Here is a 15,472-nt window from a genome sequence, read left to right on the forward strand (position 1 = left end):
CAAGAGGGGAACTCCCCAGCCTGTATGTGTGCTGTGGATTCCTTCTCCCCAGGTGCAGCACCCTGCATTTCTCTACGCTGAACCCCATCCTATTCTTGGCTGCCCACTTTTCTAGTCTGTCTAAATCTAGCTGCAGCCCCTCTCTCCCTTGAAGTGTGTCCACCTCGTCCCACATATTAGCGTCATAAGCAAACTTGGACAGCGTGCTTTCCACCCCCTCAGCCAATCGCTGATGAAGATTTTATACAGTGCAGGACAGAGGACCCAGCCCTGGGAGACCCCATTGCTCACATCTCACCAGATTGAGTACAACCCCTCCACCACTACTCTCTGGGGGCGCCGCGTCAACCAATATTTTACCTATTCATCTTTGCAGGAATCAATGCTACAGTCGCTTAATGCATTGATGAGGATGGGGTAAAACAACACCTCCTTCGAGCCAGAATCGAACTAGCGACCTAAGGATCCCCATGGGCTTCAGCTGTACCTCTACAGTCCTCCGCTCTACCAGCTGAGCTATCGAAGGAGATGCTAGAAGGACCATAATTTGGATTGGTAGGGAGCACTGGATTTGCAGCTGACTACAAAGGCTTTACCTGTGGCCTAGCAAAGCTGCTGACCACAAGGCAGAATGATAGCTAAGCCGGCCATTTGGGCAGTGAGAAGCTGATCATAGCACAGGGGAAGAGAGCTGAGCCCCAGCTCAATTCCCCACCCCAGGGCTGCAATTGGGCTGGAGTAGGGAACTGAGCCCCATCACTCGGTTTCCCTCCCCAGTGCTATGATGGGGCAGGGGAAGGCAATTCAGGAGGGATGTGGACAGTATGGAGAGGGTCCACAGGAGGGCCACCCACATGGTCAGGGGGCAGCAGGGCAGACCCTATGAGGAGAGGCTGTGGGACCTGAACCTGTTCAGCCTTCACAAGAGAAGGCTGATGGGAGATCTGGTGGCCATTTACAAACGAGCCAGGGAAGACCAGCAGGCATTGGGGGAGTCCCTGTTCCCCCGAGCACTCCCAGGAGTGACTAGAAGTACCGGTCACAAGCTGGCAGAGGGTACATTCAGACTAGAAATCAGGAGATGCGACTTCACAGTCAGGGCGGCTAGGATCTGGAGCCAACTTCCGAGAGAAGTGGTGCTGGCTCCTACACTGGAGGTCTTGAAGAGGAGGCTGGACATTTACCTGGCAAGCCCAGTTTTCTCTCCTGTCCATGGCACGGAGTCAGACTTGATGATCTGCTCAGGTCCCTTCCAACCCGACCAACTATGAAACTATGAAAAGAATGAGGAAACACAAGAAAATAACTTATTCTTACCCTGCATCGAAATCCAAGAACGCAAAACCTACCCAGCTCAAGAGGTGAGAAGGCAGTTTCTGCCTCTGAGCTTTGTGCCAGGTCCTCCCGCAATTTCTCCCATCATCCTGCTTTACTCACCTACTGGTGCTTCCAGCCACCACAGGAAGACTGGAGATGCCACTTTGCTCTCAAGGAAACTCTTAAGTACAGTTTCTCTTCTGGCTATTTACAACCGCTCCTATTGGATTGTCAGGGAACGCAAACCACACGTGTAACTTCCTGCCCCCTGCCCCAAAGGTGAGTGTTTATTAGACTAAATATCTTTTCTGATGTAATTATGGCCAGGAGAATGTGCATCTACACATGAATATTAGTGCTTAGTATACTTAGTGCTTACCTCATGTGAGGTAAATATGATTCATGCCAGGTTTGGCATAAATTGGACGTGCATGATGCAGGTATCCAACTTATGCCCAATTAGTTACTGCACAGTATCGCGCATGTAAACGCTTTACTGCGCATTAACACTCTGTGTGTGGACTGAAATCTATACCCAGCAAGTTACTGCACAGTAACCCATGTATAGATGCCTTACTGCGCAGTAACACCACGTTTGTGGACTGACGTGGGACTGACTTAAGACCCAGGTCAGACCACACGTAGTGTTAATGCACTTTAACACCTGCATGTGTAGATGGCAGACTATTTTTGCTTAATGAGCAGTAACTTACTGCACAGTAAATTTAATAAATGCCCATGTAGATGCACCCCTAGAATCCTAGAAAATGAAGGCTGGAAGGGACCTCAGGAGGTCATGTCTAGTCAAAGCAGGACCAGCCCCAACTCCTTCATCCCAGCCAAGGCTTTTTCTAGCCAGGTCTTCAACACCTGCAAGGATGGAGACGCCACTGCCTCTTTAGGTAACCCATTGTAGTGCTTCACCTCCCTAATCCAGTATCCTAAAGATACTGTCTCTCACTTAATTTCCCTGGCAGTGAGAAATGTCCTTCCCTAACAGTCTGATGTTATACTTACAAGCCCCTTGTTTTAAAATATAAATTCATCATTGTCTGGGAAGACCTGGTTCATGGCCCCCAGCGTATGACCCCACCTGCAAGGATGATGAATAAACAAACTCCCATGAAATGCTAAATCTTAGTGACTGCTGCTCTTCAGTCACTTAAGCTTTGAAGCTTTCTAAACCACAGAAGCAACTCAGCATTTCTCACTTGGAAGTTGTTATCGCGCTGTGCAATCCTAGCCCTATTATGACACATACAAAATGCATTTTATATGAAATGCCATAATGCATATATGCCTAGACTAAGTGCAGACAGTAATCGATCCCACTACCTCTCGCATGCTAAGCAAGTACTCTACCATCAAAGCTAATTCCCCTACTGTTCCATTAGTCCAGAGCATCTGCCTTGTTCCCATGAGCTGTGTCTAAAGGATCCTGTGCACAGACGCTTGCAACACCTGATGCAGGTGCATGCCTCCAAGGCTAGGCCTGGGGCCACTTCCATACCAGTTATGCTCATAGCCTCCAGCTTAGAGAACAACCTTCCGGACAAACTAGGCAGGAATCAAACCTACAATCTTCTGATCTAGAGTCAAACTCATTACCCATTGCGCCACTGGCCCATAAGAACGTTCCCCTCTCACGTGCTGGTGAAGTGTGAGACCATTTCCACATGCTCTGCCAGGAGCCTTGTTCCCCATTTCCCAGGGTGGGGTTAGGGCCACCTGAAATAGTGGCTTGGCATGTTCCTCTGGGCCACCTAGAAGGACTGTTTTGCTGGATGCGGGGTGTGGTGCTGCTCGGCAAACAGGGACACGAGGCTGGCACCACAGCGCTCTTGGCTCAGAAAAAAGAAGGAACATGACACAGGTAGGAGTTAAACATATGATTTTCTGACCTGATGAAGAAGGCCTGTAGGGCACTTAGCACAGATGCCAGAGCACTTGATTTGCACCTGAGATGCAGCGGGTTTTGAGGCTAGGCCAATCTTCTCATCTGTAATCAGACATGTCATCCATTGCACCACTGCTCTGTGTTTAGTACGTGCTCCCAGAGTCAGTTTGGTGGACACACAAGGCTTTGGACAGAGCCACAGGTGCCCTCCACCTAAGTATGATTCCTGTTTTTGTGCCCATTAAGTGCCTTCAGACTGGCAGTCTCTCAGCACTGAAGCAGTGGGCCCTGTCTTGTGCCGAGCCCAGCCTTGCTGCATTGCTCAAGTACAACGGGGGCTAAAGAGCTCACTGGCGACTATGCTCAGCTGTCTATGTCCTCATGAGCCATCAGGAGGGAAAATGGGCATGGGGCTCTGGATGAATTTATATTTTAAAAGAAGGGGCATGTAAGTATAACATCAGGCTGTTAGGGAAGGACATTTCTCACTGCCAGGGAAAATAAGTGAGAGACAGTATCTTTAGGATATTGATTTAGGGGGGTGAAGCTCTACAATGGGTTACCTAAAGAGTCCGTGACGTCTCCATCCTCGCAGGTGTTGAAGATCGAGCTAGACAAAGCCTTGGCAGGATGATGTAGTTGGGGCTGGTCCTGCTTGAAGCAGGGGGTTGGACTAGATGTGACCTCCTGAGGTCCCTTCCAGCCCTCATTTTCTATGATTCTAGGGATGCATCTACATGGGCTTTAATGTTACATTAAATTTACTGTGCAGTAATTTACAGCTCATTAAGCAAAAATAGGCAGCCATCTACACATGCAGGTGTTAAAGTGCATTAACACTGTGTGTGGTCTGACTTGGGTCTAACTCTGGATGAATTTATATTTTAAAAGAAGGGGCTTGTAAGTATAACATCAGACTGTTAGAGATGGACATTTCTCACTGCCAGGGAAATTAAGTGAGAGACAGTATCTTTAGGATACTGGATTAGGGAGGTGAAGCACTACAATGGGTTACCTAAAGAGGCAGTGGTGTCTCCATCCTTGCAGGTGTTGAAGACCTGGCGAGCAAAAGCCTTGGCTGGGATGATGTAGTTGGGGCTGGTCCTGCTTTGACTAGACAGGACCTCCTGAGGTCTCTTCCAGCCCTCATTTTCTAGGATTCTAGGGGTGCATCTACATGGGCATTTACGTTGTATTAAATTTACTGTGCAGTAAATTACGTCTCATTAAGCAAGAATAGGCCAGCATCTATGCATGCAGATGTTAACGTGCACTAACACTGTGTGTGGTCTGACTTGGGTCTAAGCTTAGTCCCAGGTAAGTCCGCAAACACATGTTACTGTGCAGTAAGGTATTTACATGCACATTACTAAGCACTAAATAATCGGGCATAAATCATGATATTTACTGCACAGGATGGGTGTGTACGTGCAGACGTGTGCCTGTACTCAACAGTAATTTTTGGTTGGTGTGCAGTAATTTAGGTCACTGTGCACTAAATGTGCATGTCTAGATGTACATTCTCCTGGTCATAATTACATCAGGAAAGACTTTTAGTCTAATAAACATTCACCTTTAGGGCAGAGGAAGGAATTTACACGTGTGGTTCATGTTCTGTGAGAATCCAATAGGAGAGGTTGTAAATAGCCAGAAGAGAAATTAAACTTAAGACCGTTCTTGAGAGCAAAAGGTGTCTCCATTCTTCCTGGGGTGACTGGAAGCACCAGTAGGTGAGTAAAGCAGGATGATGGGAGAAATTGCGGGAGGCACTGGCACAAAGCTCAGAGGCAGAAACTGCCTTCTCACCTCTTGAGCTGGCTAGGATTTGTGTTCTTGGATTTCGATGCAGGGTAAGAACAAGTTATTTTCCAGTGTTTCCTTGTTCTTATCCTCTGTCTCTATCTCAAGTTAAGGTTACAAGGCCCCAATAAGCCACAGCTGACCAAGGCAATTAGGTCAGGTGTAGAGTCCTTGGTTTGCACATGAGAGGCAGCGCGATCCATGCCTGCATTCTCCGCCAGCCCATGTTGCCTTTTATCCCGGCATACCCACGCTACAAATGCGGCACTGAAATGGAGGGGCACCTTCCTGTGTGCTGCACAGGAGAGCTTCTTTGCTGCATGAGGGTGTGCTGCAGCCAGGCAGAAAAAGCAGAAGCAAGAGGTTGGAGCAAGGGAGCTCGTGGATCCAAAACAAGCTGCACAGAGCCAGGTAGAAGTCAAACTTACAACCTTCAAATCCATAAGCAGGTGCATGATCTACAGAGCCACCAGCACATGCCTCCAAAAGAAACGTCAAGCTGATGTTAAAGAGTGAACCAATTTTTGCGAGTATACAATCTTCAAATCCTCCTTACCAATCAGGTCCCAGAGACTCAACCTCCATGTCCCCTGATTGGCTCCTCAGGTCACATGGAGGGAGATAAAAGGGGCAGCGCAGCTGACTCAGAGACCAGCGAGGGACCACGAGGAAGGAGCATCAAAGAGTTGGCAAGAGCTGGGCCAGCGGGGCGGAAGAAGTTATCCCAGAAGAGCCCGAAGGAGTGGGACCTGCAGGCAGCAGTGGGGCCCTCAGCACCGCGGTGTGCGGCCAGCAGGAGAGGTTGCCCAGCTCCAGCAAGAAGCTGAGCAGCAACCTGAGAGGTTCCCAGCTCTGCTTCCAGCTCCTCCACCAAGAGGCAGGGTGGTTTGATGTGAGGCTGGGGCTCGGGGAAGGTCAAGACTCCTAGCAGCTTCAAGTGGTACCAGGACTTGTGGCCATCTGGTAGAGTTTCTATCTAACAAGTTTGATGCCTGACTTTAAATCCCAGGAGGGGTGAGTGAAGTGCCAGTGAGACATTTTTGTTGCAGTGAAAGAGGGGCATTGTGTTTTCTCCATTTCTCCCCCTCCAGATACCTATACCCTCTAGCTCAGCTAGGAACCTCCGTGAGCAGAACCCATTTCACCTTTAGACATGAGGGAGCCCAGGGGAGTTAGTTCAAATGGTAGAGCGCTTGTTTTGCGTGTGAGAGGTAGAGGGATCGATGCCCACATTCTCCTGCAGCTTGGGTTGCCTTTTGTCCCAGCATGCCCGCGCTGCACCTGAAATGGGTGCTGGGCCATGGGTCATGTTCCTCTGTGCCTCCCAGAAGGGGTCTTTTGGTGTGTTAGTGGTGCTCTGCAGCTCAACAAGCAAGGGAAAGCAGCAGACAACAGAGAGCTCTGGACTTGCCAGCGGGCTCTTTGGCCCCATTCGTAGTTTCATATTTGGTGGGGTTGGAAGGGACCTGAGCAGATCGTTCAGTCTGACCCCCTGGTTGGGCAGGAAAGGATGCTGGGGTCAAATGACCCCATCTAGGTGATTATCTAGCCTCCTTTTGAAGATCCCCAGGGAAGGAGCAAGCACCACTTCCCTTGGAAGTTGGTTCCATTTCCTAGCCACCCTGACGGTGAAGTAGTGCCTCCTGATGTCTAGTCTGAATCTACTCTCCGTCAACTTATGGCCGTTATTCCTTGTTATTTTTCACAACATGAAATGCAGTTTCAGAAACATACTTCAGCTGTAAATTGAATTGACAATATAATTCCCTTTTCTGTTTTTGGTAATTTAGTGTTAAAATGAACTTAAAATCAACTTATCAGCCAAGGTCAAATGATGTCATTCTCTTGAGAACAGAAGGACATACTCTACCTCTTCTGATGCATTATCTACCACCGCTTTTGAGTCAGTGGCAGGCTGGCTGAGGACAACATTTGCTACTTTTCTTCTCTTTTCTTCTGCTTCCCCATCAGTACTAGCATTGCTCTTCTCATTAGTTTCCACCGCATCTCTGGATCTTTGCTTTGCGAATAGCTTAGCCATTCTTTTAGCTTTATTCATTTGTCTGCTGCTCACACCAGCTTGAAGTTCCAAATCAATCAATTCAGCAGCCTGAAGAGTAGGTTGGTTGTTTATAAGTGAAGCTGAAGTAGGTGTATAGTCCAAATCCTTGTCATTGAACAGGTCTTCAGTGCTCATTCCAAATGCAGCGCCCATGTCAAGGCCAAGTTTCTTCTGTAATAGTGTTCTGTGCTGTGCTATTCTCTCTTTGTGATCCATTTCACCTGCTTTATCGTCCTGGACCCCAAACTCTGCACCAGCAGGTCCAAGAAGAGATGCTCCATGTTTTAACAGCCGACAGATATCAAATCCATCAAAACGTAACCGGTCAGGTGCAGGGGAATCTTCCATAGGAGTTTCCGACCCAGGTTCTGGTTTGGGTCTGGGAGTTGGATTCCATTCAGGTCCATTGTTCACTCTGGCTTCAACAGCCTGGCCGACCTGCTGCAAGGCAAGTATCCCAATTTGTACTTCCTAAGTATATAAACACATTAGAGAGCAGATTGCTTAATTCATGGGGAAGGAGTTTCAGCACCCCTCCAAGCTGTTGAGCAGCTGCTTTTCTTGTTTCAGGTGTTGTACCAGCGTCCAGTAAAATAAAGAGATGATCTGCTTCGGGATTGCAGCAAATCCATTGTTATCCATTGCACCACTGGTCCGAGATTTCCCATGTCCTCCCGGCTGCTGGTGAAGGGTGATCCCACTTCCTGGTGCTGCTCCCAGAGCCAGGTGCCCTTGTTCCCTCCTGGCAGGTACCGGGGGCCCAGGCGGGTGGGCACAGAGCTCACCAGCAGGCTTTTTGGCCCTTGTTCTGTTTGAGCAATGCAGCCTGGCCGGGCATGAGGTGGGGCCTGCTGCTTAAGATCTGGGAGGCTCCCAGTCGGAAGGGCCTGCCATGGGGTTAGAAACGGAAATCATGCCACTGCAACCTGTGGGGCTATTAGCTGAGATGCCAGAGCACGTGCTTTGCATGTGAGCAGTAGTGGGACCCATGCCTGCCTTTTGCAGCAGCTTGGAGAGGGTTCAGAGGAGGCCACTCGCATGATCAGGGGGCAGCAGGGCACGCCCTGCAGGTCTTTAAGAGGAGGTTAGATGAACACCTTTCTGGGGTCGTTTGACCCTAGTAATTTTCCTGCCATGGCAGGGGGTCGGACTTGATGATCTACTCAGGTCCCTTCCACCCTACCAACTATGAAACTATGAAACTATGAAAGGTTAGGCATTTGCATTTGTGGACATATTCATCCAGGTGACAAAAGGAGCAGTTTAACAAAGTATGAAACACAAAGAGCACCACAAACAACACTGCTTGGCAAAATATAAAATGAACAAAATACAAACCTCAAATAACGAGATATAGGGTATAGGTACCAGGAGGGGGAAAAACACAATGTCCCCCTTCAACAAGGATCTTTCTCTGTCACTTCACTCACTCCTCTTAGGTTTTGAACTCCGAACTCACTTTTGGTAGGTAGAAACACTACCACATTGCCACCAGTGTCAGCACTACACCCAGCTGCTAGGGCTCCTGACCTTCCCAGAGCCCCGGTCTCACATTGAACTGCCCTGCCTCTTACTGGAGGAGCTGGAAGAAGAGCTGGGAAGCTCTCAGGTCGCTGCTCGGAGCTGGGGGAGCCTCTTCTGTCAGCCGCAGCCTCTCATAAGAGATCCAGGGCAGAGGCAGGTGGGCGCAGAGCTAGCCAGCAGGCTCTTTGCCCCCGTTCTGCTTGGGCAATGCAGCAAGGCTGGGCACAAGACGGGGCCCGCTGCTAAAGATCCAGGAGTCTGCCCGGTCTGAAGGAGCTGTCATCGGGGCCCAAACAGAAATTGGGGCGAAGTGGAGGGCACCATTGCCCCTGCCCAAAGCCAGGCTTGGTGGCCACAGGTGCATCCACCGGGCTCGTGCATCAGCCTCGTGGTTCCAAAGAGCTGTGCCTGATGGAGCCTGTGCATAGAGGCTTGCAAGGCCAGTGAAGCATGGCACTAAGATTGGAGCTAAGACCTCCTTTATATCAGTGGTGCTCATGCCATCTTGAATGGGAAAAAAAAAATAAATAAAACCATTCAGCATGAGCCAGGCTGCAGTCGGACCTACAGTCTTCGGATCCATCGTCAGACGCGTTATCCATGCAGCAGGCACTTGGGCATGTGAAGTGTCACTGGCTGTTTTGTCTTGACACTGTTTCAACTCAGTTTGAGCTCCAAACAGCAAAATCAAAATGAGATGAAGGGCTTCGAAACAGCGTCAAAACAAATTGAGTCTAGTTGAAACTTCATCGTTTCATAGTAGCTAGGGCCAGGAGGGACCTGAACAGATCATCTCACCTGACCCCCTGCCACAGGCAGGAATGGATGCTGGGTTCACAAGACCCCAGACAGGTGATCATCCAACCTCCTCTTGAATCTGCCCAAGGTAGGGGCGAGGACCACTTCCACGGGAAGTTGGTTCCAGATTTTGGCCACCCTAACTGTAAAATATTGCCTTCTGATCTCCAAACTAAACCTGTTCTCCATCAGCTTATGACCATTGTTCCTCGTCACCCCAGGTGTTGCTGGGGAGAAAAGGGCTCTGCCTATTTGCTGTTGATCCCCCCGATGAGCTTGTAGGCAGCCACCAGGTCCCCCCTCAGCCTCCTCTTGCTGAGGCTGAACAGGTTCAGGTCCCTCAGTCTCTCCTTGTAGGGCCCGTCCTGCTGCCCCCTCACCAAGAGGGTGGCCTCCTCTGACCCCTCTCCATGCTGGCCACATCCCTCCTGAAGTGCGGCGCCCAGTACTGGACGCAGTACTCCAACTACAGCCTGACCAAAGTCGCGTAGATGAGGAGGATCACCTCTCTGGACTGGCTTGAGATGCACCTTTGGATGCACGACAAGGTATGGCTGGCCTTGCTGGCTGAGGTCTGGCATTGGCGGCTCATGTTCATCTTGGAGTCAATAATGACTCTGAGATCCCTTTCTGCCTCTGTGCTTTCAAGAGGGGAACTCCCCAGCCTGTATGTGTGCTGTGGATTCCTTCTCTTAAGGTGCAGCACCCTGCATTTGTCTACATTGAACCCCATCCTATTCTTGGCTGACCACTTTTGTAGTCTGTCTCAATCTAGCTGCAGCCCCTCTCTCCCTTGAAGTGTGTCCACCTCGCCCCACATCTTAGTGCCATCAGCAAACTTGGACAGCGTGCTTTCCACCCCCTCGGCCAATCGTTGAAGAAGATGTAAAACCACGCAGGCCCGAGGAACAAGCCCTGGGATACCCCACTGCTCATATCTGGCCAGGTTGAGTACAACCCCTCCACCACTACACTCTGGGTGTGTCAGGTCAACCAATATTTTACCCATCCATCTATGCAGACATCAATGCTACAGGTGCTTAATTCATTGATGAGGATGGGGTAAAACCATGTCTCCTTCGAGCCGGAATCGAACCAGCGACCTAGGGATACCCATAGGCCAAGGCTATATTTCTACAGTCCCCCGCTCTACCAGCTGAGCTATCGAAGGGACGGTTAAAAGGAGAATAGTTTGGATGAGTAGGGAGCACTAGATATGCAGCTGAATACAAAGGCTTTACCTGTGGCCTAGCAAAGCTGCTGACCACAAGGCAGAATGATAATTAAGCCAGCCATTTGGGCAGTGAGAAGCCGATCACAGCACAGCGGAAGGGAGCTGAGCCCCAGCTCAATTCCCCACCCCAGCGCTGCAACTGGGCTGGAGTAGGGAACTGAGCCCCATCACTCGGTTTCCCTCCCCAGTGCTATGGTGGGGCAGGGGAAAGCAATTCAGCCCAGCCCGACGATCCCCAGCTGAGCTGAGTTGCTTTGCCCAGCCCCAAGGTAGTGCTCAGCTCAGTCCCAGTTCCCATCCCCAAGCGAACCCAGTGCTGGGGAGGGAACTGAGTGATGGGGTTCAGTTCCCTTCCCCAGCTCCCCGGGCCCAGGCGGCATCCCTCTCTCATCTACCAGGCAGAGGGGTCTGCAACCCCTGGAGGACGGGCACAACCCTCACAGCCCTTCCGGGAATGGGTCCCGATCTGCGTGCCAGATGAGAGAGGCTGTTTTGAGTTTTCCCATTATAGCCTATGGACAAAACATCGATACAACCCGAGACAGCATCACTGTTTCGACGAAACGAAACAGAACAGAGTGTTGAATCAAAACGAAATTAGAAACGAAACGTTGTTCCACAAAACCTTGAAATGCAAGTTGAAATGGGACGGTGCCATTTCACACAGAGCTAGCAGGCACACGAGAGCTCTTGGCTCAGAGAAAAAAAAAGACAAGTTACACAAGGCAGGTAGGACCTGAATCTGCAATCGTCTGATCCATAGTCACACAGGTTATCGATTGTGCCACTGGTCTATGGTTCTCCATGTCCTCTCAGCTGCTGGTGAAGGGTGATTTCAGTGTCTCGTGCTCTGCCCAGGGCCCAGTGCCCCCTTTTCCCCTTGGCGGCTCACGGGGTTGCAGGCAGGTGGGCATAGAGCTTGCCAGCAGCCTGTTTGGCCCCCATTCTGCTTGGGCAATGCAGCAAGTCTGGGCACAAGGCAGGTCCCACTGCTCCAGCTCTGGGAGCCTACCAGTCCGAAGGCGCTGGGGTGGGAGCAGAAAGGGAAATCCTGCCTAGGTGGAGGGCACGTTTGGCTCTGTCCAAAGCCTCATGTCCCCCTCTTCCCCACCTTCCAGAAGTAGTGGGATCAATGCCTGCATTCTCGAGCAGGTTGGGTTGTGCTTTGTCCCAGCATGCCCATGCTCCAGCTGAAATGGGTGCTTGGCATGTTCCTCTGTTTCTCTTAGGAAGGCTGTTTTCCTGCATGAGGGCTGTGGTGTGGCCCAGCAAACAAGGGCAAGCAGCAGGCACAAGAGGAACATGCCCCTTGGCCAGGCTTCATGTCAGCTGATGAAAGGCACCCCAAGCTGCTGATGAATTCAGGAATTGATCCCACTACTTCTCACATGCTAAGCGAGCGCAGTACCATCCAAGTGAATTCTCCTGCTGTGCTGAGGTTTATTGGGGCCCTAGGAAAACAGAAAAATGGAGGCTTCCTGCCAGGCAAGGGCAGGTTCCCTCTGTGAATGCCAGAGGACTATGACTGGGGCCCTGTCCTAGCTGCCTGCAGTGGGTCGGTTTGGGATTGAGAGAGTGGTCGGGGTGAAAATGTTAGAAAGGTTTATTGATCTAGCAAACATAAAATTTGCAAAGCTTAACAACGCAACAAATACAGACAGTGAATCTCTGAGTCGGCAACTTATCGGCAGCCTCCTTTTATGCCTGGTATACGGCAAGCCTCTTGAAATCCAGCGAAGTCAGGCATCTCTAATCTACGCTGTCTAAAGGGGTACCTGGAAGTACCCTGGTATTTAGTCTTCAGGCTTCTCAGGCCCCCCCGCCCCACCAAAAATCGGAGGCCACACCACAGCAGACACGGGCAGGTTCCCCCTGTGCCTGCCAGGGGGCTGCAGCTGGGCCGACTCGACCACCCATGGGCCCCAGGCCGAGCACCAGGCAGTGGGCTCAACACTGACCAGCAGCTGGGAGTGTGGCAGAAATGCCACCGTCTCTTGTCCCTCTCCAGAAATCTGTCTCTGCCAGCGTGAGAGGTTGGTGTTGAATCCCTCAGGGTGGGGGATCTGCCTCCCTGCCTACATGACAAAAGCCCGGTGCCTCGGAGGTGGATTCTCTGGTCACCTGGGGGGGGGGGGGGACGGAAAAGCCCCGCTCTCCGGCTCAGGTAGCCAGTGATGCTTTTTTTTAATTGGTTGGGTAGTGGCCAGGACTGGCAGCTTTGATTGGACTGGGCTGCTGAGGTCTGAAAGGTTATTTAAAGACCCGGTCCAGAAAGAAGGGAAGTCATTAGCCATGAGGTCACCCAGGTGAATCTGAACCTGGCTCTCTCATCACCGCATGCTCAAAGAGTGCCCTGCCTGCAGAGGAAACTCCAACCACCTCTGGATGATGCGAGTGAGTAAGCTACTCGAGATCCCACTAGATATTTAGCTTACAGTAACTCAGATGTGAGATCAAAACGGCTACCTCAGCCACACTGGTTTGCTCTATGGGATTCCTCTGATATTCCTCTGATACTGCTCTACCTTTTACCCTGTTTTCGCCCTACCCCCTGTAATCAATAAAGTGCTCCTTATGACCGGTGTGGAGACTTATTGAGGGGTGGGTCTAAATTATGCCAAGGAGGCCCCTTAGGTCTGTGGACTAAGGGAAACTTTCCTAATAAGCCCCTGACCTGGGGAAGTGCCCCAAGTGCTTGTATTGGATCTAGTACCCATTGGACGATCAGGACTGTGTTCTCCAAGGTGCGCAGAGCCAGAAGTCCTCACGGTGAGAGGCTGAGAGTCATGGGACTCTTCAGCCTGCAAAAGCACAGGCTCAGGTGATCTGGTGGTCACCTATAAGTTTGTAAGAGGTGACCACCAGGATCTGGGGGAACGTCTGTTCACCAGAGCGCCCCAAGGCATGACAAGGTGGAATGGTCACAAACTCCTCCATGAACATTTCAGGCCGGACATAAGGAAGAGCTTTACTGTTCAAGCCTCCAAGTTCTCGAAAAGCCTGCTACTGGAGGTGGGTCAAGCACCCACTTTGACCGCTTTCCAGAGGAATCTGGATGCTTATCTTGCTGGGGTCCAATGACCCCAACTGACTTCCTGCTCTAGGGTGGGGGGCTGGATTCGATAATTTTCTGCAGTCCCTTTCAGCCCTGATGTTTATGAAATCTATAAACTCACCAGGGAGGACCTGCAGCAAATAAGTGATGCTCTGTTCCCCTGGCCATCACCTGGGATAACAAGGAATAATGGCCACAAATTGATTGAGAGGATGTTCAGACTTGATATCAGGAGGCATTACCGTGTGGTTAGGGCTGCCAGGCTGTGCAATGGGCTCCTGAGGGAGATGGTGCTCTCCCCTATGTTGGGGGTCTTCAGAGGAAGGTTGGATAGATATTTCCTGGGGTACTATGATCCCAGCACTCGTTCCTGCCCAGGGCAGGGGGCCGGACTTGATGATTGGTTCAAGTCCCTTCTGACCCTAGAAACTATGAAGCTTGGTGAAGGGAGAGGTAGCTGTGTTAGCCTGAAATCAGTCAGGGGATGCAAGATGTAGTGGGATCAATTCCTGCATTCACCAGCAGCTTGGGTTGCCTTTTGTCCCAGCACGCCTGCAGCTGAAGTGAGGGCTGGCCAAGGGGCATGTTCCTCTTGGGCCTGCTGCTTGCCCCTGTTTGCTGAGCTGCACCACAGCAGCTGGGGAAAGGAACTGAACCCCATCACTCAGTTCCCTTCCCCAGCACTGGGATTGATTGGGGAAGGGAACTGGGAACTAGGACTGAGTTGAGCACTACCATGGGGACTGGGAAAAGCAACTCAGCCCAGCTGGGGATCATCCAGCTGGGGATGGGAATTTAGCCCAGCTGTGCTGAGTTGCCTTCCCCTGGCTGATCCTAGTGCTGGGGAGAGGAACTGGGTGATGGGGTGCAGGTCCCTTCCCCTGCGCGGTGATCAGCTTCCCGCAGCCCAGCTGTGGAGGCAGGGAGAGCCAGGGCTGCGCTCCCCACCATGGCTGAGCCTGGAGCCACGGGGAGCACAGCCCTGTTCTCCCCTGTCTCCCACCACCTGGCTGCGTCAAAATGTTTCAATTGGTCCTGTTTTGTTTTGAGGCTGTTTCGAAGCCCTTCATTTCATTTTGATTCTGCTGTTTGGAGCTTGAAATCAATTGAAAAACTGTCAAGACAAAACAGCCAGTGAAATTTTGCACAGCCCTAGTGCCTGCTGCATGGCCTGGCTTGCTGAGCCACACAACACCCCTCCTGCAGCAAAACAGCCCTCCCCAGAGGCACATGCCCAGCCCCCATTTCTGCTGTAGCATGCGCATGCTGGCACAGAAGACACCCCAAACTGCTGGAGAAAGTAGGAATCAATCCCACTGCATCCCAAATGCCAAACAAGCATTTACTAACCAAGCTAAATCCCCTGAAGCTAGAAGGGCTGCAGCCCTTGGCAAACAGAAAATCGGAGGCCTCCCACCAGTTGAGGGTGGGTTCCCTCCCCAAACACCAGTGAGCTGGAGCCAGGGTCAACTTGATGGGGCAGGAGACACATGAGGCTTTGGACAGAGCCAAAGGTGCCCTCCACCTAGGCATAGTATCCGTTTGCCCCCACACCAGCCCCTTCAGACTGGCAGCCTCACAGCACTAAAGCAGTTGTCCCCATCTCGTGCCCAGCCGTGCTGCGTTGCCCAAGCAGAACGGGGGCCAAATAGCCTGCTGGTGAGCTCTACGCTCACCTACCTGCGTCCCCATGAGCCACCAAGAGGGAAGGTGGGCACGGGCTCTGGAGGAACACCTGGAAGTGTGATAACCCTTCCCCAGCAGCTGGGAGAAGAGAGTATGTGT

At 51.2% G+C, this 15,472-nt stretch overlaps 2 non-coding genes across 2 annotated transcripts; both read right to left on the reverse strand.

Moving 5' to 3' along the window:
* Positions 1-430: 430 nt before the first annotated feature.
* Positions 431-526, reverse strand: TRNAY-GUA (transfer RNA tyrosine (anticodon GUA)). Its single transcript has 2 exons — positions 490-526; positions 431-466 (listed from the first exon to the last, which is right to left on the reverse strand). It is a non-coding gene; the product is annotated as a tRNA-Tyr (tRNA).
* Positions 527-10,473: 9,947 nt separating this feature from the next.
* TRNAY-GUA (transfer RNA tyrosine (anticodon GUA)) lies at positions 10,474-10,569 on the reverse strand. Its single transcript has 2 exons — positions 10,533-10,569; positions 10,474-10,509 (listed from the first exon to the last, which is right to left on the reverse strand). It is a non-coding gene; the product is annotated as a tRNA-Tyr (tRNA).
* Between the last annotated feature and the right edge of the window lie 4,903 nt (positions 10,570-15,472).

This window comes from Alligator mississippiensis, chromosome 3 (genome assembly GCF_030867095.1).
Source record: "Alligator mississippiensis isolate rAllMis1 chromosome 3, rAllMis1, whole genome shotgun sequence".
NCBI classification, from domain to species: Eukaryota; Metazoa; Chordata; order Crocodylia; family Alligatoridae; genus Alligator; species Alligator mississippiensis.